Source organism: Salvelinus fontinalis, chromosome 8 (assembly GCF_029448725.1).
Source record: "Salvelinus fontinalis isolate EN_2023a chromosome 8, ASM2944872v1, whole genome shotgun sequence".
NCBI lineage: Eukaryota > Metazoa > Chordata > Actinopteri > Salmoniformes > Salmonidae > Salvelinus > Salvelinus fontinalis.
In genome coordinates, this window is record NC_074672.1 from 10,956,698 (window position 1) to 10,983,000 (window position 26,303).

The window sequence follows — 26,303 nt, forward strand, 5'->3', positions numbered from 1 at the left end:
TGGTAGAGAACTGAGCATTAAATCCTCTGGCAACAGCTCTGGTGGACATTCTAGCGGTCAGCACGCCAATTGCACGTTCCCTCAAAACTTGAGACATCTGTGGCATTGTGTTGTGTGACAAAACTGCACATTTTAGTGGCATTTTATTTTCCCCAGCACAAGGTGCACATGTGTAATGATCATGCTGTTTAACCAGCTACTTGATCAGGATATCAGGATGATGAATTATCTTGGTAAAGGACAAATGCTCACTAACAGGGATGTAAACAAATTTGTGCACAACATTTTAGAGATACGTTTTTGTGCGTATGGAACATTTCTGGGATCATTTACATCAGGTCATGAAACATGGGATCAACACCGTATAATATTTTTGTTCAGTGTAGATAAGAACCGTGAAAGTAGGCTACAGCTTGATAAAAGGCAAAGTAAAAATCTGATAACAAAAAGGTATTACTCTTGGTGTTTTCTCGATTAGCTTTCTCACTCTATCGGTTGAGTTCTGCTGGATATGGACCTCAAAGGTCTTTCCTGATTAAATCTAGAGCCATACGTCTAGTAGGAAGAAGAGAAGTACTCTGTTTATCAGTGAAATGAACAGAGACACGAGAGAGACATTATCCATATTGATCTGTCTGAGCTAGACTTCCTACACGCTGTAGAATGATTCTCCTGAACCACTCTGAATGAATCGCTGGGCTGCCTCTCTTAACGTTACTAACGTTCCATTTATTAAATATTTGTGTATTTTTACAACAGGGTCTTAACAGAGAATGTTCAGATTAAACGTCTGTGTAAATGAACTGTGCAAAAAAACTCATCTCAACTCTCACTGCTGACTGAAGTTTCAAATTTGTGCCAACAAATAGTGCTAAGTCATTTCCCTCAATGTCCTTAGTGCCTAATCTATCACAAACTTAATTCCACCCCTGCTCTGCAGCTAGCTATCTGCCGGGGTTTTAGAAATAAAAAACAGAAACCATTTCGACGTATAATGCATTTGTATTCTGTAATTCTACAAAGGTTTCAGCCTTAGCCCTTGTCCCATCCTCATGTCTTGCCTCAGGCCTACTGTATCTCCAGGCTTTCATAATCCCAGCCTTCCCTCAGATCTCTAAATATGGCTGTGTAACCTCTGGGGTTCTGTCGTACATGATCTGTGTTCTCACTGTAATCAATCACCTTCTGCCATGCTCCGCCGCTGTGTCCGTTGTCTGCTTCCTCCTTTGTCTGGCACTTCCTATGGGACTGGGTATATTGGCAGATGGGAAGCCTGGCACTCAGACTGGACTGGCCTCAGTGCAACAGTGGAATAACATGGAGAGCCTGGCACTCAGACTGGACTGGCCTCATTGCCACAGTGGAATAACATGGAGCTCAATGGGACTGGACAATATCGTCATCCTCAAATCTCTGTGTGGTTACATGAATATTGCACTCGGATGGCATTATCTCTTTCTGTCTCTCTCTCTCTTGCTCTCTGTCTCCACCTCTCTCATCACAGTTCTCTGGACCAATGAAGGAGGGGAGTAGACAGTGCTTCAGAGAAAGTTCAGGTGCAGACACAATTCACAAGACCATCAGAAAAGATAAGTGTGAGGATCAGTGAAAGCCAGTTTGTTCTGCCCAGTCCTGATCAACCCAGACTCCAGATCACAGCGAGTATCAGAGACTCTTTAGTCCCCGGTGTTGTATCACTGGTATCTCCTGACGGGTGCAGAAAGAAACTATAGAAATGCGTCTTTGCCCACTTAGATAAACGTAGATTTTGGTCACAAAGACCCTTATCAGAGAATACAGCCAACTCGCTCTCTCCCTTCACAGTTTTCAGGATCAGTGAAAAATGAGGATCAGTTATGTACAGTCCTTCCAGACCACCCTAAGACATTGAGTACCATATTACTGTTATCACCCCTCTGCCTGTCTGTTATCATGTCACAACACAGATAGGCTTCCTACAGATAACTGAGCCACTTCCTCATTATCCCCCAATCAGCAGTTCTCAGAGTTATTATCCCCCAATCAACATTCTGGTCCGAGGCCATCATTGAAAATAAGAATTTGTTCTTAACTGACTTGCCTAGTTAAATAAAGGTAATAAATAAATAAATGATAATACTTTTTTTTTTTTTTACATGGCATTTCCCAGCTCCGCCCCTCAGCCACACCTCCCAGTCACAGATCACAACACATTTTTCTCCACATAGAATTACGTTACATAACACAACAACGTTGTCTGACACTGACTACGTTTCCTTTGATTGCTTTATCAATTGAAAGCCCAATAGATAGTGTGCAGTAGGTGTCTTAGTAGCGACAGAAGCCTGAATCCGTTAATTGTAAGAGAAAGATGGGCTCAGTCGACCATGGTAGACGTTATTAACATAAAGGGTCATTTGGCTGTCCCATTAAAGCACCTGCATAGGGCTATTAGACAGAGCATGGTGAGGAAGAGAGACAGAGAGGGGTCTTTCCTGATTACATCTAGAGCCATACGTCCAGTAGGAAGAAGAGAAGTACTCTGTTTATCAGTGAAATGAGCAGAGATAAGAGAGACATTATCCATATTGATCTGTCTGAGCTAGACTTCCTACACGCTGTAGAATGATTCTCCTGAACCAGGAGTTTGCAATAGATGCCTTTTTAGTAGCGACAGAAGCCAGAATCCATTAGACGTTATTAATGTAAAGGGTCATTTGGCTGTCCCTTTAAAGCACCTGTATAGGGCTATTAGACAGAGCATGGTGAGGAAGCGAGACAGAGAGAGAGAGAGATGCAGCATGCGTCCAAAATGGCACACTATCCCCTATGCAGTGCACTACTTTTGACCAGTGCCATATGGGTGTGTCAGTCTGCAATTAGGGAGCGTATCCTATGGCCAAAAGTAGGGCACTATGTAGGAAATAGTGTACCATTTTGGACATGAGCAGGGAATAAGATGTAGAGCAGAGTGGGTAGGGCCATAGGCTATACCACTATGCTAATAAATGTATTGTTATGCCTGCTAGAGCTGATCTGCATGGCTGCGTATAGGAAAAGGAGAGAGAGCTGCTATCTGGCAGCAGAGCAGATTGGCTGGCTGCTGGAACCTGGCAAGACTAATCCAGCTGGAAAGACTGCATGCATAAGGCCAGCAGCGGAGAAGAGAAAGGAGGAGAGGATGGATGTAGGGAGGAGGGGTGCACCGAGGGAATGGAGAGAGGGAGGGAGGGAACGATGGGGGGAAGAAGACAATAAAGGAATGGTCAGAATCCAACAAGAGTGAGCGAATAGAGCGAGGCAGGAGAAGAAGAGGGAGGGATGAGGGGAGAGGCGAGGAGAAGGGTGATGTCACCTCACCTCTAGCAGGCAGCCAATGAGAGCGAGGGAGGCAGAGAGAGCGGCTGAGAGAGAGGGAGAGAGGGTGTGTTTTTGAATCACTGCAGCATCAGAACAGCGAGAGGAGAGGGCACAATCAATTTGATAGAGAAGAAGAAAAGGAAGAACTAGGAAGAAAAAAGGGAGGACAAGGAGTTGCCAGAGGAAAAGAAGGATCAACATCTCTGAGTCCATCATTTAAACCTGTGGAGGTAAGAGAAGAACACAGCCATTAAAAATACAAGATGAGCGAGGGATTAATTAGAATGCTGGCTGGGTGGAGGAGAGGTGGCCGGATGATATCTTCATCACACCTGGGTCACATCTGCAATTACAATCACAGCTTTACAAGATGGTAGCCTTACTAGCCTGTCTGCGGTGGCTGTGGCGAGATGAATTTGAGTCAAATTTCTAGAAGAGTAATGTCATGTGTCGTTGTGACTATATTAGTAGTGTCTGGAGGGCAATATTAGTGGTGATGTCATTGGATAAAACTATCAAAGTATTAATATTTCAGGATTTCTGTTGAGATTATTGTTAAAATGAGCAAATGTGCTTATCATAATTTCTCTCGATGTTGTAGTAGAAGTGGTTGTAGGTTTTGTACCATAGTATCTCCTTTTATAGTTGACTTTTAATGAATTCGAAAATGATGATGGGTAATTGAGAAAATGAAAGTGTATTGAAGAAGACATCTCGTTGAATAGTTTGAATGATGGTGTTATAGGGAAAGAGTATTATTGCATGTCATTAGTATGTTTTGCTGGGTACACACTCAGATAGCATGTAGCATGCAACAGGGTCTGGCTCAGCTATTCAAATTGAGCGCAATGCTGTTGTGGAGCCTTGTTAAATCATATCATATCGTCGGATGCTTCGATAATCTGCGTAAATATAGATTTTATTTTGCATCTGGATGATTGTGTGATACGATAAAAATTCAAAATAAGTGATTACACGTTTTTAAAATTTTACATTGAGTGTGGGTTATTTTGCTCACTTAGCAATTTTCAAAAATATGTAATGTAAACATTTGATTTCTTCAAAATTCTATGTATCAGTATTTGCTATGTGAAGCATTTTTGCAGTTATTTTCACTTGTGTCCTGCACTTTTGACAGTGCATTCTACACATTTGTTCTAATTAATTAGTATTTTTAGCAATTTTCCAGTCAACCCTGCTTTCCCTACCTTGCTACTTTGGCCATATTTTCCCACTGTTGTCCTCCCCTCCCCCAGCCTCGCCTATATTTCACTGGTTTGATGTTGTTAAGCATGGCTGTGATTGCGTTGTGCTGTAATGGTATTTTCACTCGTCTGGTAGCATGCTGGTCCCAGATCTGTGTGTTCCTATGGGAGTTGGCTATACAGCACTAACACATCTGGGATCAGTCTAGTTCATGGCATTGACAATGACCATAAGAGTTGGCTATACAGAACGAATAGATCTGGGACCAGGCTAGTGGTCGGGAGGATGGAGGTCTAATCTGTGGTAAGTAGCTCTCCTGATCTAGGGTCCGTTTTGCACTTCCATAAATAATACCATATGGACAGGAAGGACCTGATCGATCAGCACTCCTGCTTTGTGAATAGAGGCTCTCCTGTCCTGGCTGTCCTTCTGCAGAGACTCTCACTCTCTCTCTTTCCCTCTCTCTCACTCTCTCTTTCCCTCTCTCTCTCTCTCTCTTCTCCCTCTCTCCCTTTCCCTCTCTCTCTCTCTCTCTCTCTCTCCTCTCTCTCTCCTCTCCCTCACTCTCTTTCTCTGGGAATAGGACGTTATCTGGGTTGGTGCTCCTCTGGGGAGCTCCTGTATCCTTCCCTTTTGCTACCTTAAACTAACTACAGTACTGTCTGATGGGACAGAAAGACAGGGAGGGGAAGGAGAGAAGAGAGAGAGAGAGACATTGGTAAGGAAAATATGGGTGTGGCAGTCCGGGCATCTCTCCCAATACAACAGACTGTACAGGTGTGGCCGTGAACGGATGCAGACATCTGGCGATGTGCCAAACATGGCAACCAGCTCTCACATCTCCATTAGGCAGATGAGGGGGCATAGAACACATAACAGGCAGTCTATACTAAATGCTGTCTTCTTTAGTCTCCTAGGTGTGAGCGCTGTCGTGTGAAAGAAAACACTCCCTCTCTCTGCTTTCACTCTCTTCCCCCTCCATCTCTCCTCTCTCTCCCCTTCACCCTCTTTCGTTCTCCCCTCTCTCTTTCTCCACCCTCCTCCCTCTCCTCACTCGCGCCATGCCTCAATAACCTCCAGCCTGTCCCAGATGAGATGAGGACAGTACTGGGGACACTGCTCAGCGGCTGACTATGACTTGTTACCATCGGGACAGCACACAATATGGATCAAGATATAGGCAGGGAGGTGTGTGTGCATAGTGTGTGTGTGCCATTGCTTGCGTGTGTGTCTCTTCACGCTTGTGTGTGTGTGTGTGTGTGTGTGTGTGTGTGTGTGTGTGTGTGTGTGTGTGTGTGCGCTGAGGCGAAATGCCCAGGCGACTGGTCGTATTATCAAACTGTTTAATGCAATAGTCAGTGTATTGCTACTGCCGGCAGTTTGGCACTCCTAGAAACAGAGTGGCTCTTTCTTTTATATAGTAATACAAACACACACACATGCGCGTAGCCGGCAAACACACACACACACACACACAGCTGTACAGTACAGTGTATGATTACCCTGGGCTAGCTATACCGCAGCAGAATGTAATCTCCTTCTCTCTGATGCCAGCCAGGATTTAATTGAGCTGTTCTAACAGAGGGATGGATAGATAGAGTGATTTAAGAGAGGGCAGGGAGAAATAGAGGGAGGGAGGGGGGGACGGGGGAGAACGAGAGAAAGAGAGAGGTGGTGATGGATGGAGCAAGGGAGGGAGGGATTATCTGACGAGAGAGAGAAAAGAGAGCGAGAAGGAGGGATCAACAGGAGAGAGAAAGGGGACAAGGTCAGAGGGAGGATTGGCTGTAAAGATGGCAGCAAGGAAAAAATAGGAAAAAAGGGATAGAAAAACAGATGATATGCACAATGACGTATTGATCATTATGTTAGAGAACTGGAGAGGCGAGTCCCGGGGAGCATCGTTTGTTCACGTTATTGCCTTGTTTACATGTATTTCTGTGCACTATTCCGTTTTTTTGTAATGACAATGGTGTTGGCCATATTCTCTCGTTAAACCGGAGAGATGTCATTGTGTTAGGAAAGGTGGGCTGTGTGCTCGCAATCTGCCAAGCAGGAGAGCTCACTGGGGGGAGCAGTGTTATTTATGCAAGCTATTGAAGTGCAGTGTTGTGCAGTGTTAGTGTTATCCTAGCTAATTTAGATTCTCCACACTGGTGTTTTTACGCTAGCTACATGCTCCAAAGCCACCTGTTATTTTGCCCCAGGCCCTACTGCCAGTCACTGCAGCCATCCAAATACACGACTACACACATCAGCTGCCCCAAATACACGACTACACACATCAGCTGCCCCAAATACACGGCTACACACATCAGCTGCCCCAAATACACGGCTACACACATCAGCTGCCCCAAATACACGACTACACACATCAGCTGCCCCAAATACACGACTACACACATCAGCTGCCCCAAATACACGACTACACACATCAGCTGCCCCAAATACACGACAACACACGTCAGCTGCCCCAAATACACGGCTACACACGTCAGCTGCCCCAAATACACGACTACACACATCAGCTGCCCCAAATACACGACAACACACATCAGCTGCCCCAAATACACGACAACACACATCAGCTGCCCCAAATACACGACAACACACATCAGCTGCCCCAAATACACGACTACACACATCAGCTGCCCCAAATACACGACAACACACATCAGCTGCCCCAAATACACGACTGCACACATCAGCTGCCCCAAATACACGGCTACACACATCAGCTGCCCCAAATACACGACTACACACATCAGCTGCCCCAAATACACGACTACACACATCAGCTGCCCCTAATACACGGCTACACACATCAGCTGCCCCAAATACACGACTACACACATCAGCTGCCCCAAATACACGACTACACACATCAGCTGCCCCAAATACACGACTACACACATCAGCTGCCCCTAATACACGGCTACACACATCAGCTGCCCCAAATACACGACTACACACATCAGCTGCCCCAAATACACGACTACACACATCAGCTGCCCCTAATACACGGCTACACACATCAGCTGCCCCAAATACACGACTACACACATCAGCTGCCCCAAATACACGACTACACACATCAGCTGCCCCAAATACACGACTACACACATCAGCTGCCCCAAATACACGACTACACACATCAGCTGCCCCAAATACACGACTACAACCGTCAGCTGCCTCAAATACACGACTACACACATCAGCTGCCCCAAATACACGACTACAACCGTCAGCTCCACCTGCCTTGAATAACGGGTCGCCACTGCTCAAAGTCTGTACCTGTTATTTTCCAAAGGAATACAACATTAAAGATACAACACAGGTTAAGAGATGTAAAGAGATCTCAAGGTAAGGTGTAAATAAAGACTGCATCCCAAATTCTACCCTATTCCTATTTAGTGCAACACACTAAACACACTACAACACACTTTTGACCAGGGCCCATGAGGAAAAGTGGGCCATTTGTGACGAAGCCATTTCTGTTTCATATTTTAGCTTCTCTGTTAATTGTACAGCTTTTTTCTTAGTCTTTTAGTGTATTCCCTACTGGGACTTACAGGTGTAAACTATGCACAGACAGGTTCACTTTTAGTGTATTCCCTACTGGGACTTACAGGTGTAAACTATGCACAGACAGGTTCACTTTTAGTGTATTCCCCACTGGGACTTACAGGTGTAAACTATGCACAGACAGGTTCACTTTTAGTGTATTCCCCACTGGGACTTACAGGTGTAAACTATGCACAGACAGGTTCACTTTTAGTGTATTCCCCACTGGGACTTACAGGTGTAAACTATGCACAGACAGGTTCACTTTTAGTGTATTCCCTACTGGGACTTACAGGTGTAAACTATGCACAGACAGGTTCACTTTTAGTGACTCTGGTCCTCTGTGTTTGTCGTTTTAGCACACTGCTGAGCTAAAGAGAGGCTGCCTTAAGGGTTGATGGTTGACGTGATGGTTTCTCCCTGGTTGCCCTGCGGTGTGTGTGTCTGTGTGATGAAGGAAGCCTGTTTGATTTAGATTCTGCAGATGGAGCTAGACTAACTGACATGGTGTGTGTCAAGTGGGGGATCAGGCAGACGTGTCGGGGTGGAGTCTAGAATATGTTACTATGATTTAAGGAGTGAAGGGTCAGGCAAGGAGTGATTGAAAGGCAGGGGACATGATTATGAAACCTACTGGGAGGGAAGGGGAAGGTGGAAGGGAGGGAGAGAGAGAAGAGGAGAAGGGAGGGAAAAGGGCGCCTGAATCTATAGAGAGAGAGAAGTGGGGCATAATGAAATAGAATAGAATAGCACACGATATATACTTTATTGAGAAATGGAAATAATAATGCATGAATATATAATAAAGGACAAAAAGAGAGAGGAAAGATTAGTGTTATTTGAAAGGTAGTGGGTGGTTTTAAGAAGGGGAGAGATCTGGGGTTGTTGTCAACGTCAGTTCAGTTCCCAGTGATGAAACAAGACAGTGTAGATTGTAGGTCTGTGTATAGACCAGTACTCTATGAAGCACTACTACACCCTCTACTACTACCACTACTAGCACTACTACCTCTACTACTACCACTACTACTACTACTACTATTACCTCTACTACTACTACCACTACTAGCACTACTACCTCTACTACTACCACTACCACTACTAGCACTACTGCCTCTACTACTACCACTACTACCTCTACTACTACTACTACCACTACTACCTCTACTACCACTACTACCTCTACTACTACCACTACTAACTCTACTACTACTACTACTACCTCTACTACTACTACCACTACTAGCACTACTACCTCTACTACTACCACTACTACTACCACTACTACCTCTACTACTACCACTACTACCTCTACTACTACCACTACTACCTCTACTACTACTACTACTACCTCTACTAGCACTACTACCTCTACTTCTACCACTACTACCTCTACTACTACTACCACTACTAGCACTACTACCTCTACTACTACCACTACTACTACCACTACTACCTCTACTACCACTACTACCTCTACTACTACTACTACTACCTCTACTACTACTACCACTACTAGCACTACTACCTCTACTACTACCACTACTACTACTACTACTACTACCTCTACTACTACTACCACTACTAGCACTACTACCTCTACTACTACCACTACTACTACTACTACTACTACCTCTACTACTACTACCACTACTAGCACTACTACCTCTACTACTACCACTACTACCTCTACTACTACTACTACCACTACTAGCACTACTACCTCTACTACTACCACTACTACTACTACCTCTACTACTACTACCACTACTAGCACTACTACCTCTACTACTACCACTACTACTACTACTACTACCTCTACTACTACTACCACTACTAGCACTACTACCTCTACTACTACCACTACTACTACCACTACTACCTCTACTACCACTACTACCTCTACTACTACCACTACTACCTCTACTACTACTACCTCTACTAGCACTACTACTACCTCTACTACGACCACTACTACTACCAATACTACCTCTACTACTACTACTACTACCTCTACTACTACCACTACTACATCTACTACTACTACCACTACTACCTCTACTACTACCACTACTACTACTACTACTACTTCCACTACTACCTCTACTACTACTACATCCACTACTACATCTACTACTACTACTACTACTACTACTACTACTACTACTACTACTACCACTACTACCTCTACTACTACCACTACTACTACCACTACTACCACTACTACCTCTACTACTACCTCTACTACTACCACTACTGCCTCTACTACTACCACTACTGCCTCTACTGCTGCCTCTACTACTACCACTACTGCCTCTACTACTACCACTACTGCCTCTACTACTACCACTACTGCCTCTACTACTACCACTACTACCTCTACTACTACCACTACTGCCTCTACTACTACCACTACTGCCTCTACTACTGCCTCTACTACTACCACTACTGCCTCTACTACTACCACTACTGCCTCTACTACTACCACTACTGCCTCTAGTACTACCACTACTGCCTCTACTACTACTACCACTACTGCCTCTACTACTACTACCACTACTGCCTCTACTACTACTACCACTACTGCCTCTACTACTACTACCACTACTGCCTCTACTACTACCACTACTGCCACTACTACTACTGCCACTACTACCTCTACTACAACACTACCACCAAACGCCAGTCATCACTTACCAACCCTGTTCTCTATCCTTACACATCTAGAGGAGACCTGCCAAATTTGAAATCCATTCCCCTCTTTTACCGGCTTTTCTCACCTCCCTCCTTCCATCTCTTTCTCCCTTCGTTTCTGCGCCAAGTGTGGTTTCACATGTCATGTCTGGATTCATGCATAGTCGGGTAGCAACCAAACCAAAGCCTTCCACTCCAGGCCTTAATCAGAATAATGTCTACTTGAGATTATTATTGGACATTACAGAAACGCTGACACAAAGGCCAATAAAATGAACCCAATTATACAATTGAACCGTAAGTTAGGTCCCAAATGGTACCCTATTCCCTGTTCAGTGCACTACTTTTGACCAGGGCCCATAGGGTAGGACCTTGCTCAAAAGTACTGCACTAAATTGGGAACAGGGTGCCATCTGGAAAACTGATTTTAGAGATGGGGTTCAAGATTAACTGCTGGCAAATATGGAGATTTTATGGAATTCATTTGAGTGGATTACTTTATTAAATCTCTGTCAGTGGCACCCCTTTCGCTCGCGTGTGTCCGTGCGTGTGTGTGTTTGTGTGTGTGCGAAAGAGGGTAATAACCCTTGAAAAACACAGGAAATAGACCTGTTTAACCATTCAACAGGAACCTCATCAAGTGTTATGACTACTAAATTGAAGTCCTAAGAGAAATGAATGCCTAGTATGCCTTACCTCAAACAATCAAGTCATTTACAGAGCACAGTGGGTGTCAATGAGAGAGCCTCGCGTTCGATTAAAGCCGGGAAATGCACGAATCCTGTATTTATTCTACCAAATGATATCGTTAGGTTCTTCTCAGCTACAGACCCAGACGGAGACAGAGAAAGCACAAACCAGATGTATTCACCCAACTGGATGTTTCAGCTGAATAGCAGAGTGAACAGTCACACAGTTCTTTACATATAGAGCATGGAGCAACTGAGGGGCCGGATGACTGTCTGGCTCTGTTCTTCCTTCTGCTTTCTGTTATTCTCACTCCGCTCCCCAACTTTGACGTTCAAGACAACCTCCTCGCTTCCCACAGAAACGAGACAGTTGGACGGTACCTAAACCATGACCGAGAGAGATTCTATCCTATTCTGCAGAACACGTTCTAACTCCAGACAGATGGCTCCTATCCAACCCTTCTAGGGTCATACAGAAGGAGACTGACTTCTAGTAATTGTCATTTGCATATACAGCACCTTCAGAAAGTATTCAATACCCCTCGACTTATTCCACGTTTTGTTGTGTTACAGCCTGAATTCAAAATGGATTACATTGATTGTTTTCCTGACCCATCTACACACAATACCCCATAATGACAAAGTCAAAACATGTTTTTCAACATTTTTGCAAATGTATTGAAAACGTTATACAGAAACATCTCATCTCATTGTTAGAATCACCTTTTGGCAGTGATTACAGCTGTGAACCTTTCTGGGTAAGTCTCTAAGAGCTTTGCACAACTGGATTGTACAATATTTGCACATTCTTTTTTAAATTCTTTAAGCCATGTCGAATTGGTTAGAAACGCACACCTGTTTAGGCGAGGTGCTGGCTAGAGGAGCAGAACACCTGTTTAGGCGAGGTGCTGGCTAGCGGAGCAGAACACCTGTTTAGGCGAGGTGCTGGCTAGCGGAGCAGAACACCTGTTTAGGCGAGGTGCTGGCTAGCGGAGCAGAACACCTGTTTAGGCGAGGTGCTGGCTAGCGGAGCAGAACACCTGTTTAGGCGAGGTGCTGGCTAGCGGAGCAGAACACCTGTTTAGGCGAGGTGCTGGCTAGCGGAGCAGAACACCTGTTTAGGCGAGGTGCTGGCTAGAGGAGCAGAACACCTGTTTAGGCGAGGTGCTGGCTAGCGGAGCAGAACACCTGTTTAGGAGAGGTGCTGGCTAGCGGAGCAGAACACCTGTTTAGGCGAGGTGCTGGCTAGCGGAGCAGAACACCTGTTTAGGCGAGGTGCTGGCTAGCGGAGCAGAACACCTGTTTAGGCGAGGTGCTGGCTAGCGGAGCAGAACACCTGTTTAGGCGAGGTGCTGGCTAGCGGAGCAGAACAACTGTTTAGGCGAGGTGCTGGCTAGAGGAGCAGAACACCTGTTTAGGCGAGGTGCTGGCTAGCGGAGCAGAACACCTGTTTAGGCGAGGTGCTGGCTAGCGGAGCAGAACACCTGTTTAGGCGAGGTGCTGGCTAGCGGAGCAGAACACCTGTTTAGGCGAGGTGCTGGCTAGCGGAGCAGAACACCTGTTTAGGCGAGGTGCTGGCTAGCGGAGTAGAACACCTGTTTAGGAGAGGTGCTGGCTAGCGGAGCAGAACACCTGTTTTAGGCGAGGTGCTGGCTAGCGGAGCAGAACACCTGTTTAGGCGAGGTGCTGGCTAGCGGAGTAGAACACCTGTTTAGGCGAGGTGCTGGCTAGCGGAGTAGAACACCTGTTTAGGAGAGGTGCTGGCTAGCGGAGCAGAACACCTGTTTAGGCGAGGTGCTGGCTAGTGGAGCAGAACACCTGTTTAGGCGAGGTGCTGGCTAGCGGAGCAGAACACTTGGAAAATGAATGGAGAGCCTCACACTCTAGGAGCTCAGATGCAATCATCTAATAACCTAATAACCAACGTTTTGACAAACAAGCTGTCTTAATCAGGGTAAGTTATTGCTCATTGCTAGACAGACATTTTCATGTATTTTCAATCCTATTTAATTCAAATCTGTAACAAGGCCACTCTGGAACATTTCAATGTCATCTTGGTAAAGCATCCCCAGTGTATGTTTGGACTTGTGTTTTAGGTTATTGTCCTGCTGAAAGGTGAATTTGTCTCCCAGTGTCTGTTGGAAAGCAGACTGAACCAGATTTTCTTCTAGGATTTTGCCTATGCTTAGCTCTATTCCATTTATTTTTAATCTAAAAAACTCCCCAGTCCTTGCCGATGACTAGCATACCCAGAATATGATGCAGCCACCAAAATGCTTGAAAATATGACGAGTGGTACTCAGTGATGTGTTGTGTTGGATTTGCCCCAAACATAACACTTAACACTGTATTCAGGACATAAAGTTCACTTCTTTTAACACATTTTTTGCAGTTTTACTTTAGTGCCTTATTGCAAACAGGATGCATGTGTTCGAATATTGTATTCTGTACAGGCTTTCTTCTTTTCACTGTCAATCAGGTTAGTATTGTGGAGTAACTACAATGTTGTTGATCCATCCTCAGTTTTCTCCTACCACAGCCATTAAACTCGGTAACTGTTTTAAAGTCACCATTGGCCTCATTGTGAAATCCCTGAGCAGCTCAAAGGAATATTCAATGTCTGCTTTTTTTAGGTTCCCTTCTTTTCAAGGTATTGGAAAACCTCTCTGGTCTTTGTGGTTGAATCTGTGCTTGAAATTCACTGCTCGACTGAAGGATCGTACAGATCATTGTATGTGTGAGGTACAGAGATTAAACATAATTACACTTTAACGTTATGGGGTAGTGTGTGTGTGTGTACAGTGGGGCAAAAAAGTAAATTCATTAAAAATCCTACAATGTGATTTTCTGGATTTTTTTCCCTCATTTTGTCTGTCATAGTTGAAGTGTACCTATGATGAAAATTACAGGCCTCTCTCATCTTTTTAAGTGGGAGAACTTGCACAATTGGTGGCTGACTAAATACTTTTTTGCCCCACTGTATGTGTATATATATAATATATATATATATATATATATAGGCCAGTGACATAATCTCAATTTAATCCGTTTTAAATTCATGTTGAAACAGCAAAATGTGGGAAAAAGTCAAGGCGTGTGAATTCTTTCTGAAGACACTGTACATTACACACAAGCTCAAACCAGCCCATAACAAGATTATAATTGGAATCTCCCATAAACATAGAGTTCCTGTAGCCTTAGAAAAGGAAATGGTTTCAGAACAAAAAGAGGAAAAACAAGAAACAGACAGAATGCGTAACGGAGAGAGAAAACCACAGAGATAAGAGGGGAGATGGCAGAAGAGAAGTGGAGAGAAACTGTCTTCCCCCGTCTGCCCTTCTCTCGGTCTTTCTGAGACCTTGACCCTTCATCTCTCTCTCTCTTGCTCTGTCACTCCGAGAAAAGTATGTCTTTGTCTATGAGTCATCGTAAGAATTCCCCTCTTCCTCCCCTCATCCTCCCATCCCTTTCACCACATGCCACTCCAATCAAAGAAGCTTTATGGGCACATCTCTGACTAAAATTAGCCTAAATCGCCCCTCTGTCCTGGACAGTCTGCACTGTGGGTGGATGAAGAGGTCTGTTAACTCTAGAGGAAGTGTTTAAGTGTAAGTGTAAGTGTGTAAGCGTGTATAAGTGTGTAAGCGTGTGAGAGAGTTTGTGTGTCACATCGTCAAAGTAAAGAAGTTTTAGAAGTGTGTGTGTGTGTGTGTGTGTGTGTGTGTGTGTGTGTGTGTGTGTGTGTGTGTGTGTGTGTGTGTGTGTGTGTGTGTGTGTGTGTGTGTGTGTGTGTGTGTGTATGGGTCTCATGACTACATTACATGCCAGTACGTAATAAATGACTTCCGTCCTATTGGTATTTACATAACTCCTCAATCCTCCACTGTGTCTGTCTGGCGCCAACACATCTTGGACTCTATACAAGAATACTGTACTGTTCATAATACTAACTACCAGAATATATTACTACTGCTGCTGGCAGGCAGAGATGAAGGATGTCCCTATTGTCATGTCGATGATTCAATTGATGTGAAGAAGGGAAGTGTATAAGCATTTTGTGACTTCTGCTGATGTAAAATAGGGCTTTATCAATAAATGTGTTTGATTGTACAGTAGTGGGTTGTAAAAGTTTCAGTGGCAGAGCTGTTCTAGGATCAGGTACCCCCTCGTATTCATTATAATCTAAAAGACATAACCGATCCCAGATCTGTGGGTTGTGCTGAGGCTCTGAGAGAGAAGTTAGGGGACTTGGCTGTCTGGAGCCCACTGGGAGATTTGGAACAGTGTAATTTATGGAACATGACTGCTTGGCATTGAATGACTGACCTATGAAATTACTGGCACAAATGATTCTCGTTCAAAGAATCATTGAATGACTGACCTATCAAATGACTGACACAAATGATTCCCGTTCAAAGAATCATTGAATGACTGACCTATCAAATGACTGACACAAATGATTCTCGTTCAAAGGATCATTGAATGACTGACCTATCAAATGACTGACACAAATGATTCTCTTTCAAAGAATCATTGAATGACTGACCTATCAAATGACTGACACAAATGATTCTCGTTCAAAGAATCATTGAATGACTGACCTATCAAATGACTGACACAAATGATTCCCTTTCAAAGAATCATTGAATGACTGACCTATCAAATGACTGACACAAATGATTCTCGTTCAAAGGATGATTGAATGCCACGGTGTCAAATCGTCATGAATTTCAATTTAAGTTAAGTAGCTTGTCATCTCTTGTTTTATTGAACCTACTGTAGTCTCACGTTGCCAGACTTCCTCGTCTCACGTTCCATTGAACCTAAAAGTAGGAACAAGTGGAATGGATATAGCTCACATTCTCATTGAATTAGAAAATGTATCTTCATAAACAAGTGTGTAACGTCCAGTCTTGTGATTGTAGTGCGCGCACTACATCCTAGCGTCTCTCTCTCTCGTGCTCTGTCTGTATCCTACGACTACAGGAGGAGGGTAAGAGGGCCACTTTGCTCCTGTCAGTGTGTGTGTGAGAGCCATGATATGTTCCTTCCAAGTGTCTATCTGTGTACTTGTCAGCCATGATATATTCATTAGGCTTGGATTAGGTGGCGGAGGAGGGGATCAGTTGTATAGTATGCATAATCCCTATACACTGGTGCTAATTTAATCTCACCTACTGTGCCAGTCCCATTATACCAGCCACCCAGGAGGAGACAGAGGGCGACAGGGGGGGGGGCGACACAGGACGAGGGGGAGTTATATATATTTATATATATATATTTATATATATATATGAGATAATGATGAGAGAGAGCGAGACAGAGAATGGCAACCTCGGCGTCTATTCTATTTGACAGTACTGTTAAAAATTCCATGTTGATAAAACGCTCTTACATCTATCCCACCCACCCCCGAATACTGCACGGGGGGTAGCGCACGGGGGGGTAGCGCACAGGGGGGGTAGCGCATGACGAGACGAAAGAGAGGGGAGCAGAGGGGGAGAGAATGACAACCGTCATGTCTGTTCTATTTGACGTTGAAACGTTTCATGTTGATACAACAGGTCGTACAGTTTTTCTTTGTTTTGTGACTGAAAGGCTGCTTGTGCATTCTGGTGCTTGGCCTGCTGTCTTTTGAGTTGAGCGAGAGAGAGAGGAGAGGAGATGGAGAGCGAGGGGGAGGAGAGGTGGAGATGGAAAGCTTGCAGTAAGTTAGTCAGTCAGCCTCTTCAGCTGTCATTCTGGAGACGGAGACAGCTGACTATATTTTGAATCCATTATAGTTTGACATACATGGTACAGTGGTTAATTTCTAATGCTATAGGTAGTGGCTGCTGGTGAACGGTGTGCCGTGTCGGACCACCCACCTTAACTATGAACAACTATCCTATCCTACCTCCACTTCCCTTTACAACCACTGGAAAAGTGTGTGTGTGTGTGTGTGAGAGTGAGTGTGTGTAACTCCATCCTACCTCCACCTTCCTCTACAGCCCTCCTATAAACCTCCTCCTCTTCGTAAGGGTCACGAACCCATCTTTGGAATTCTTCTTCCACTGTGCATTAGATCTATAGCATCCCAAGTGCAGTTTATGTAATACACTCCAACATGCCATGTTCACCGCGATTATAGACATACATTATCTAGTTAATTATAGCATACCAACTGAGCACTTTGAGCACTGTGCATTACGTCTACAACATGCCATGCAAGTGCACTATTTGAATTTATGTAATACACTCTAACAAGGATCATTTATATTGCTTCTCTCTCATCTTCTCCTGCTTAATTCACTGTACAGTAAATGCCAGAGTGAATGAGGTCAGATAGCTACTATACAGTTCCTCAGGCTGCACTGCAACCTGGGGTCAGCGAGGGGGGGGGGGGGGGGGGGGGGGGTGCATTGCAGAGCCTTCAGACTAAAGGATGTGAGCGAGTTCAATTGGGTGTGTAGAAGTAAGGAACAGTGCAGAAGCTGAAATAATGAGGCAGTGTGTATCCTCCTATGAAGCTGTGTGTGTGTGTGTGTGTGTGTGTGTGTGTGCGTGTGCGTGTGTGTGTGTGTGTGTCCCGTACCCTTGCCACCACTGCTGTGTTTGTAGTCACCTATTAAACTGTCTGTTTATATCAACATCAAACTTCATCATGCAGCGGGAAGGAACGATAACTGGACTTCATATTTGTGTGCAAACTTTTGGCTAAGAAGTAACTCTTGTTTGACAAACGTTACGAGGGAGCAAGGAGCTGGGGTAACGCCTGGATGATGCCGTCTCACTTAAGGGGAGCGACAGAGTCTAGATTTGTAGTCCACTCACTCACTCACTCCTGAACTGTAGCAAGGTGAAAAGGTAACTGTATACTGGAGGGAATGCGAGGAGAGGAGAGGAGAGGAGAGGAGAGGAGAGGAGAGGAGAGGAGAGGAGAGGAGAGGAGAGGAGAGGAGATGGAGGGAACAAGAACTGTAGGAAGACATTGGAAGGCATGGATACAGGGAACTGGGGAAACTGTAGGGGATCTGGGAATGTTTTCATTTCAGAGAGGACAGTGGAGGAAGGCAGGGAGGGCAGGGGAGAGGAAGCCAATGAGACTAAAATTCGGGAGCAGATGGGAGATGACGAGGGAGAGGAGGGGTAGACAAAGCCATCAGAGGAGGAGAGAATAGACAGAGGCCCCGGCCAATACTAACGAGCTTAATGAGGTAATTACAGAGTTAAGTAACCGGGTGACCCCCCAGGCTACAGGGCTGCCGGGGTTATGGAGAGGGGAGACAGGGGGAGGAGTGTTAACTACAGGGCTGGGGGTGGGTTTACAGGCGGTGGGGGTGAGGAGGGGGAGACAGGGGGAGAGGAGTCGCTGTGTTAATTAACTCAGCCATGTCTGGGGTGGGGCAAGGAGTGGGAGAGGAGGGTGGAGGAGAGGAACTAAAGAACGGAAACGCCACTACCCAGTAGCCTTTTAGCAGTGTGGACTGGGTTATTAGGAAGTGATCTGCTCAGGGCCTGACAAAACAGAGGAGAGAGAGAGAGTGGAAAGTGCGTGGGCTGGAGATGGGGAGACAATGTGGTGGCTGGTGGGATACAGAGAGGGAGGGAGAGCGGGGGAAGAGACGGAGAGTCGATGTGGTGGGATATGCAGGGAAAAGAAGAGGGGGAGAGAGAACACAAAGCAGACAGGTGGGAGTCGAGGGAGAGCGATGCCTGCAGCGATGGAAATGTCACAGAGCACGGAGAGGCAGAGCGGAAGGCAGAGACACACAGACACAGCTCCTAATGCTACTGAGCTCACCTGCTTCCGTTCTGGCTGTATACACAATTACACTATGACACTAATTACCCAGCAACAGAAACACAGCACAGCACTAGGAGATAAGACAACATACTGTAGTGACTAATAATGATACATCAATATTGAGCTTTTCTTTGCATGTGTCTGTCTGTCCTCCGTCCCTACCTCCCTCCCTCCCTAGCTAAGAGAGAGTGTGACCGTGTGTTTTATTCATGGACAGTGTGAATGGTGTTTTTATCAGCCTGTGGTGCACTAGACAACACGCGGCAGGTAGCCTAGCAGTTAAGAGCGTTGGTCCAGTTACCAAAGGGTCGCTAGTTCAAATCCCAAGCTGACTAGGTGAAAAATCTGTCGAACTGCACTTCGAGGAAAACTGCATCCAAAAACGATCTTTTGGTATTTGTTTCATTAGTCCATTGTTGATATAGCAACAGTTTATTTTGCCATGTCTGCAATCAAGTTTTCATGATATGTAACTTTCAAAATACAGAAATCTGGCCTGTATGATGCATTTTGCATCATTTGCTGCAAAACGCAGCATCAGATGATGCAAAACCTGATTTCTGACATGCAATACATTTTGGGACTATATCAACAATGGACTAATGAAACAAATACCAAAAAGATGAGCACTGGGTGGAGTGTTCCTTTCGTGGTGGAAAAGTACTAGGTGGTCTTAATGCCTGGAGACAGTTTTTCTGTTAGCTTTTTCTTGACTATAAACCTGAACAGGAAATATCTCTGGGTCATTGGGTATAACTAGCCCTAGTCGTGATCAGGAAGAAATCCTGTCCCTATAGCACTGCCCCTTGTTATTGACATTGTGATGACTGGACACATGTTAGCTGTCTCCTGGCAGTGCTTGCTGACCCCTTCTCCTGTACTCTACTCCTCCTAACCAGCATGGTTAACATGGTTAAAGCTACATTACAGCTAATCAGGACATATTCAATTGAGTTAGCAGCCATTACAGAGTGCTTTTATGGTGGTGTACGCTTTCTACCCATCTGCCCCTTCACCCTGCTGTGTGTGTGTGTGTGTGTGTGTGTGTGTGTGTGTGTGTGTGTGTGTGTGTGTGTGTGTGTGTGTGTGTGTGTGTGTGTGTGTGTGTGCGCATCACCTGTGTACACAGCTGGATGAGCCCATGTGCAGTGCGAGCGAGTATGTGTATGTATGAACAGTGTCAGACCTTGTCCGCAGAACTCCTCATCTCAGGCTCATCAACTAGTCTTCTAGCCTCAGTGAAAGGTCAGCACAGATTCTTTCTCTCTTTCTCAGTTTCGCTCCGTCTTTCTCTTTCTCTCATTCTTTCTCTTGTTCTTCTCCCTCTCTCTTTCTCTTCTCTCTCTGTTCTCTCTCTGTTCTCTCGCTCTGTCCTCTCTCTCTCGCTCTGTCCTCTCTCGCTCTGTCCTCTCTCTCTCTCTCTGTCCTCTCTCTCTCGCTCTGTCCTCTCTCTCTTGCTCGGTCCTCTCTCTTGCTCGGTCCTCTCTCTCGCTCTGTCCTCTCTCTCTCTCTCTCTCTCTGTCGTCTCTTTCTCTGTCCTCTCTCTCTCTCTGTCCTCTCTCTCCGTGTCCTCTCTCTCTCTCTGTCCTCTCTCTCTGTGTCCTCTCTCTGTGTCCTCTCTCTCTCTCTGTGTCCTCTCTCTCTCTCTGTCCGCTCTCTCTCTTTGTCCTCTCTCTGTCCTCTCTCTCTCTCTTTCTCTCTCTCTCGCTCTCTCTCTATCATGTCTCTCTCTGTCCTCTCTCTCTCTCTCTGTCCTCTCTCTCTCTCTGTCCTCTCTCTCTCTCTGTCCGCTCTCTCTCTGTCCTCTCTGTCCTCTCTCTCTCTGTCCTCTCTCTCTCTCTCTGTCCGGCGTGATTCTGAGAGAGGGAGGCAATGAGGGTAGGAGGGATAGAGAGACTAGCCCAGGCAGCCACACACCGCACACTGAAAATGATAAGAGCGGCTGAAAGAGTGAGCCTGAAATCCCTACTCTGCTTATTCACTGTATACACATGGGACAGGCTAAAGATACCCTCTAGATCCCTTCACTGTCTGTCTAAAGTAAAAAAGGACACACACACACACAAGCGCACACACAGGACAACTAGAATTGCAGACAGATGGACATGGTGGAACAGGTTTTGTCTGTTGATTCCGTTTCCGCCTTTCACTCGCAGCTCTACTGACTGGCTTTATTGAAATAGGTGTGAGTGAAGCGAAATGTCACGTCCTTGATCCTCACAACAACAGTGATGTGAGCTGTAGCTAATGTTGTGATGGAGGTGAACAGAGGGGGGATTTGAACACACACGGACAGGGATTTGCCCGCCGCCCTCCCTGGACCAAGGCAGTGCTGCTGTGTGAAGATAACACAGTGTCTTTGAGGGGCCCAGTCTAAGTCTGCATTCCAAATGGCCCCCTTATTCACTACTTTTGACCAGAGCCTATCACTATGAAGGGAATAGGGGGCCACTTGGGACTCAGTCTAACACTGTGGAAAGGACAAGACTGCTTCGCCTCAAATTGACTCCCTTCAGCGGTCTCTATTGGTAATGATTGAATTTGCTGCAGCGCTCATCGTTTACTGTTGTTGATGATGATAACGATAACAGATATTATGGGAATTATAGGCTGGAGCTGAGGTTGTGTCGACACACACGCGCGCATGCATAGATATACACACTTACGCGCGCATGCATGAGGCCACCTATGAAGCAATCAAATGCTCTGCTCTGCTGTTGATGCACACCAACATTTCGGTGTTGAGGTGAAAAGTGTTGAGTGTTATATCTGAGTGTTGATTCTAGTGAGGTCAACACCAGTGGGATTGAAATTGACGCCGCCTGCAGTGAGAAGATGAAGAGTCATTTGAATCACACTGGAATCAACACCGCTTGGTGGCGTTGTTACTCAACTGTGCTGAGTTTATTTCCGTGAGAGGGTCCTCATTATTATATTTCCCAGCATGTTATGTTGCAGGTTGATTTTTTTTTTTTAGAGCAGTTGTGTTTTAATATCTATGTTTCTGCATGCACATTGATTATTTGATCTAAGATAAATAAAATAAAAAATTCTAAACTAATTCATCTTTGCTTCTACATCTGCATTGCTTGCTGTTTGGAGTTTGAGGCTGAGTTTCTGTATAGCACTTTGTGACATCTGCTGATGTAAAAAGGCCTTTATAAATACATTTGATTGATTATTGCACCCGTTACTGAAATGGTTGTTCCAGTTGATATGGTTTAGGTAGTCTGGATTGATGAGTTTTTCACCATAGCAGTCATTCTGGATGCAGATTGTGGGGAGATAAAAAGTTATTGCTGGATTCCAATAGTAAATATTACTTCACAAGCCACCATATTGTGACTTGCAGGTCTGATATGGCCCACGAGCCAGGATTTTCAGACCACAATGTTGGGGGAAGACAAGGTCATAACTAAAGGCCTCATGAAATGTAGAATGCACGGTCATAAAGGTTTTGCTTTTAATTCAAACACATTCAATTGGTGAATGCTTCAGGACAGAACATTTATGAATGCAACACCATGGCTGCATTCCAAACACTTAAAAGGCACACCCTCTCCCCTCGGCCCTCAAATTAAGTGGACACTTCTGATGACGTATTATGACGTCTGACGAGTTGACACTTGCAGGGCAAGGGGCGAGGGAAGAATGATTTCATTTTAAATGTACCGCTCTTGCCCGGAAATGTGTCACTCGTTCATACCACAGTTGTGTTTTCAGTCGTCACGGAACTGTTGCGTGTGCCTTATATGCTCTGCAGTTAATTATGATTGCATTTCATATCTTGGCTAGAAGACAACGCATCCGCAGACATCGAATGTGAGCCATCCTACTATATCAGGGAAATCGAAAATGTCAGGGAAAGTTATGTTTCCAAAAGCTAACCAAACAAAACTTAATTAATAGCACAATTTCCAAATGATTTTCCATTAGTTTGTACTTACACTTGTATGTTGACTTTTCCATATTAATGTAGGTTTAAAGTTTTAGCTGACCGGGAGTGAACATAATTGTACACTCGCAAACTCGATCAAAAAACGAGGGCTGAGGGTCTCACGTTGCCAACCTCCCTTGCTTGGCTAATCATTTGGACCAACGGCAAAGATGGTTGCGGGGATTCCCCCAAGGGCATAAGGCGAGGGTAAGAGGAGGACGGTGTGTCTGAAACGCAGCCCTCGTCTCTGTCACTTACAAACACAGTCATGGACGGGTTACTCTAACATTCACTCGAAAGGCACCCTGGGAAATATGCAAATAAGGCTGTATACCCTAATAAATACTAACACGACATATGTTATTCCCTAACGCTGAGAAAGTGTAACAGAATCAGCTCTAATAAAGTGTTAATTTAAGTCGGAATTTGCAACACCCACGGTGTTAGGGACCCAACACTCCGGGGGTGTTAGTTTATCAACACTGAACAATTCTAGTTTAACACTATTTGAAATGGTCACATATAATTTCAAAGAAAGTGTTACATTTAACCATGTGGTTGTTAAAATTCAGATCACAAATTTGCTGTGGAAATGAATTGTCTGTAATTGCCTGGATGGATGGTGTGAGAGAAGCTTGATAGGGGTGGATGGTTGGGGTTAATATGATGTTACCTGTGATTAAAGCTCTGAATCAGCTGTTCTCTGGTCTTAATGAAGATGTAATGTACCGTAGAATATCACATGCTGTTCCACGGGCCTAATAGACAAGAAGAGATGGAGGAAGGGAGAGAGAGATGGTGGGAAGGCGGGAGGGGCATAGAGAAGGAGAGAGGGAGTGACTCGCTGTAGGAGCTGAAGCAAGGAGTGAGTGAGCTTTGCAGTGAGGGAGGGAGTGAGTGAGAGGGGAAAATTATGCTGAGAGAGCGACAGAGAGCAAATAAGAGATATACAGCAGATGGGAAAATGTCAGATATGAGAAAAAGGAGATCTCTCAACTCCAGATAACATGAAGACAGATATTAGAGAGGAGCGGGAGGAGACTGAGATGGAGAAGAAGAGTGAGGGAGATGGAGGCGATGAGAGGCGAAGGTAGAAAGAAGAAGTAGAGCGAGATGAACGAGAGGGAGTTAACGGAGAGAGATTCGGAGTGGGGGATGGATCGGGGGAAGGGTGAAATATTGCTGCATGCTGTGGCTTGAGTCAAGGGGTTGCCATGGTGATGACAGGGTGAGAAAGGGGGAGGGCGGTATTGATTCCTTGCATTGGTACACAGTGCAGAAATGAACACTGACAGTTGCATACATACTCACACACACACACTAAAACAAACAGAATGAGTCATGCGATGGTGTGCTACAGATCTCCACCAGCCCTTTAAGTCAACACACACTCAACACACTGCTTACCAACCAGTTAACAGCATCATCCTGATCCTAGCCCTGCAGCCTAGCTAGTTCAGTTCACCACCATGCAAACTACCTGCCTCCTCTTTTATTGTCTCTGAAAAGCATTTGAATGGCAGGCAAATCCCCTTAAACCAGTTGTCTGACAACATCTCAGACCACATGATCTAACGTCGGTTTAGTGGCGTGTGTGTTTGCGCGCATGTGGGCGGTTGTATTCTGTGCTGGAAAAAAACTGAGAGGCAATGTAATATTTCTATATATATATATATATATATATATATATATATATATATATATATATATATATATAAACAGGTGAAGTCGGAAGTTTACATACACTTAGGTTGGAGTCATTAAAACTTGTTTTTCAACCACTCCACAAATTTCTTGTTAACAAACTATAGCTTTGGCAAGTCGGTTAGGACATCTACTTTGTGCATGACACAAGTAATTTTCCCAACAATTGTTTACAGACAGATTATTTCACTTTTTGCATCACAATTCCACTGGGTCAGAAGTTTACATACACTATGACTTTGCCTTAAACAGCTTGGAAAATGATGTCATGGCTTTAGAAGCTTCTGATAGGCTAATTTACATAATTTGAGTCAATTGGAGGTGTACCTGTGGATGTATTTCAAGGCCTACTTTCAAACTCAGTGCCTCTTTGCTTGACATCATGGGAAAATCAAAAGAAATCAGCCAAAACCTCAGAAAACAATTGTAGACCTCCACAAGTCTGGTTCATCCTTGGGAGCAATTTCCAAATGCCTGAAGGTACCACGTTCATCTGTACAAACAATAGTACGCAAGTATAAACACCATGGGACCACGCAGCCGTCAAACCGCTCAGGAAGGAGATGCGTTCTGTCTCCTAGAAATGAACGTACTTTGGTGCGAAAAGTGCAAATCAATCCCAGAACAACAGCAAAGGACCTTGTGAAGATGCTGGAGGAAATGGGTACAAAAGTATCTATATCCACAGTAAAACGAGTCTCTTATCGACAAACCTGAAAGGCCGCTCAGCAAGGAAGAGGCCGCTGCTCCAAAACTGCCATAAAAAAGCCAGACTACGGTTTGCAACTGTACATGGCGACGAAGATCGTACTTTTTTGAGAAATATCCTCTGGTCTGATGAAACAAAAATAGAACTGTTTGGCCATAATGACCATCGTTATGTTTGGAGGAAAAAGGGAGAGGCTTACAAGCCGAAGAACATCATCCCAACCGTGAAGCACTGGGGTGGCAGCATCATGTTGTGCGGGTGCTTTGCTGCTGGAGGGACTGGTGCACTTCACAAAATAGATGGCATCATGAGGTAGGAAAATAATGTGGATATATTGAAGCAACATCTCAAAACGTCAGGCAGGAAGTTAAAGCTTGGTCCCAAATGGGTCTTCCAAATGGACAATGACCCCAAGCGTACTTCCAAAGTTGTGGCAAAATGGCTTAAGGACAACAAAGTCAAGGTATTGGAGTGGCCATCACAAAGCCCTGACCTCAATCCCATAGACAATTTGTGGGCAGAACTGAAAAGCGTGTGCGAGCAAGGAGGCCTACAAACCTGACTCAGTTACATCAGCTCTGTCAGGATGAATGGGCCAAAATTCACCCAATTTATTGTGGGAAGCTTGTGGAAGGCTACCCGAAACGTTTGAGCCAAGTTAAACAATTTAAAGGC

The 26,303-nt window shown here is 44.9% G+C and overlaps 1 protein-coding gene across 1 annotated transcript in view; it reads left to right on the forward strand.

The window, feature by feature from the left end:
• The first annotated feature begins 3,386 nt into the window (after window positions 1-3,386).
• Window positions 3,387-26,303, forward strand: part of LOC129861423 (neural cell adhesion molecule L1-like) — a 79,375-nt gene continuing 56,458 nt past the window's right edge. Inside the window, exon 1 of the mRNA XM_055932810.1 lies at window positions 3,387-3,569. The gene's annotated coding sequence lies outside the window, so the exon portion shown is untranslated. The remainder of the gene's footprint in view (window positions 3,570-26,303) is intronic.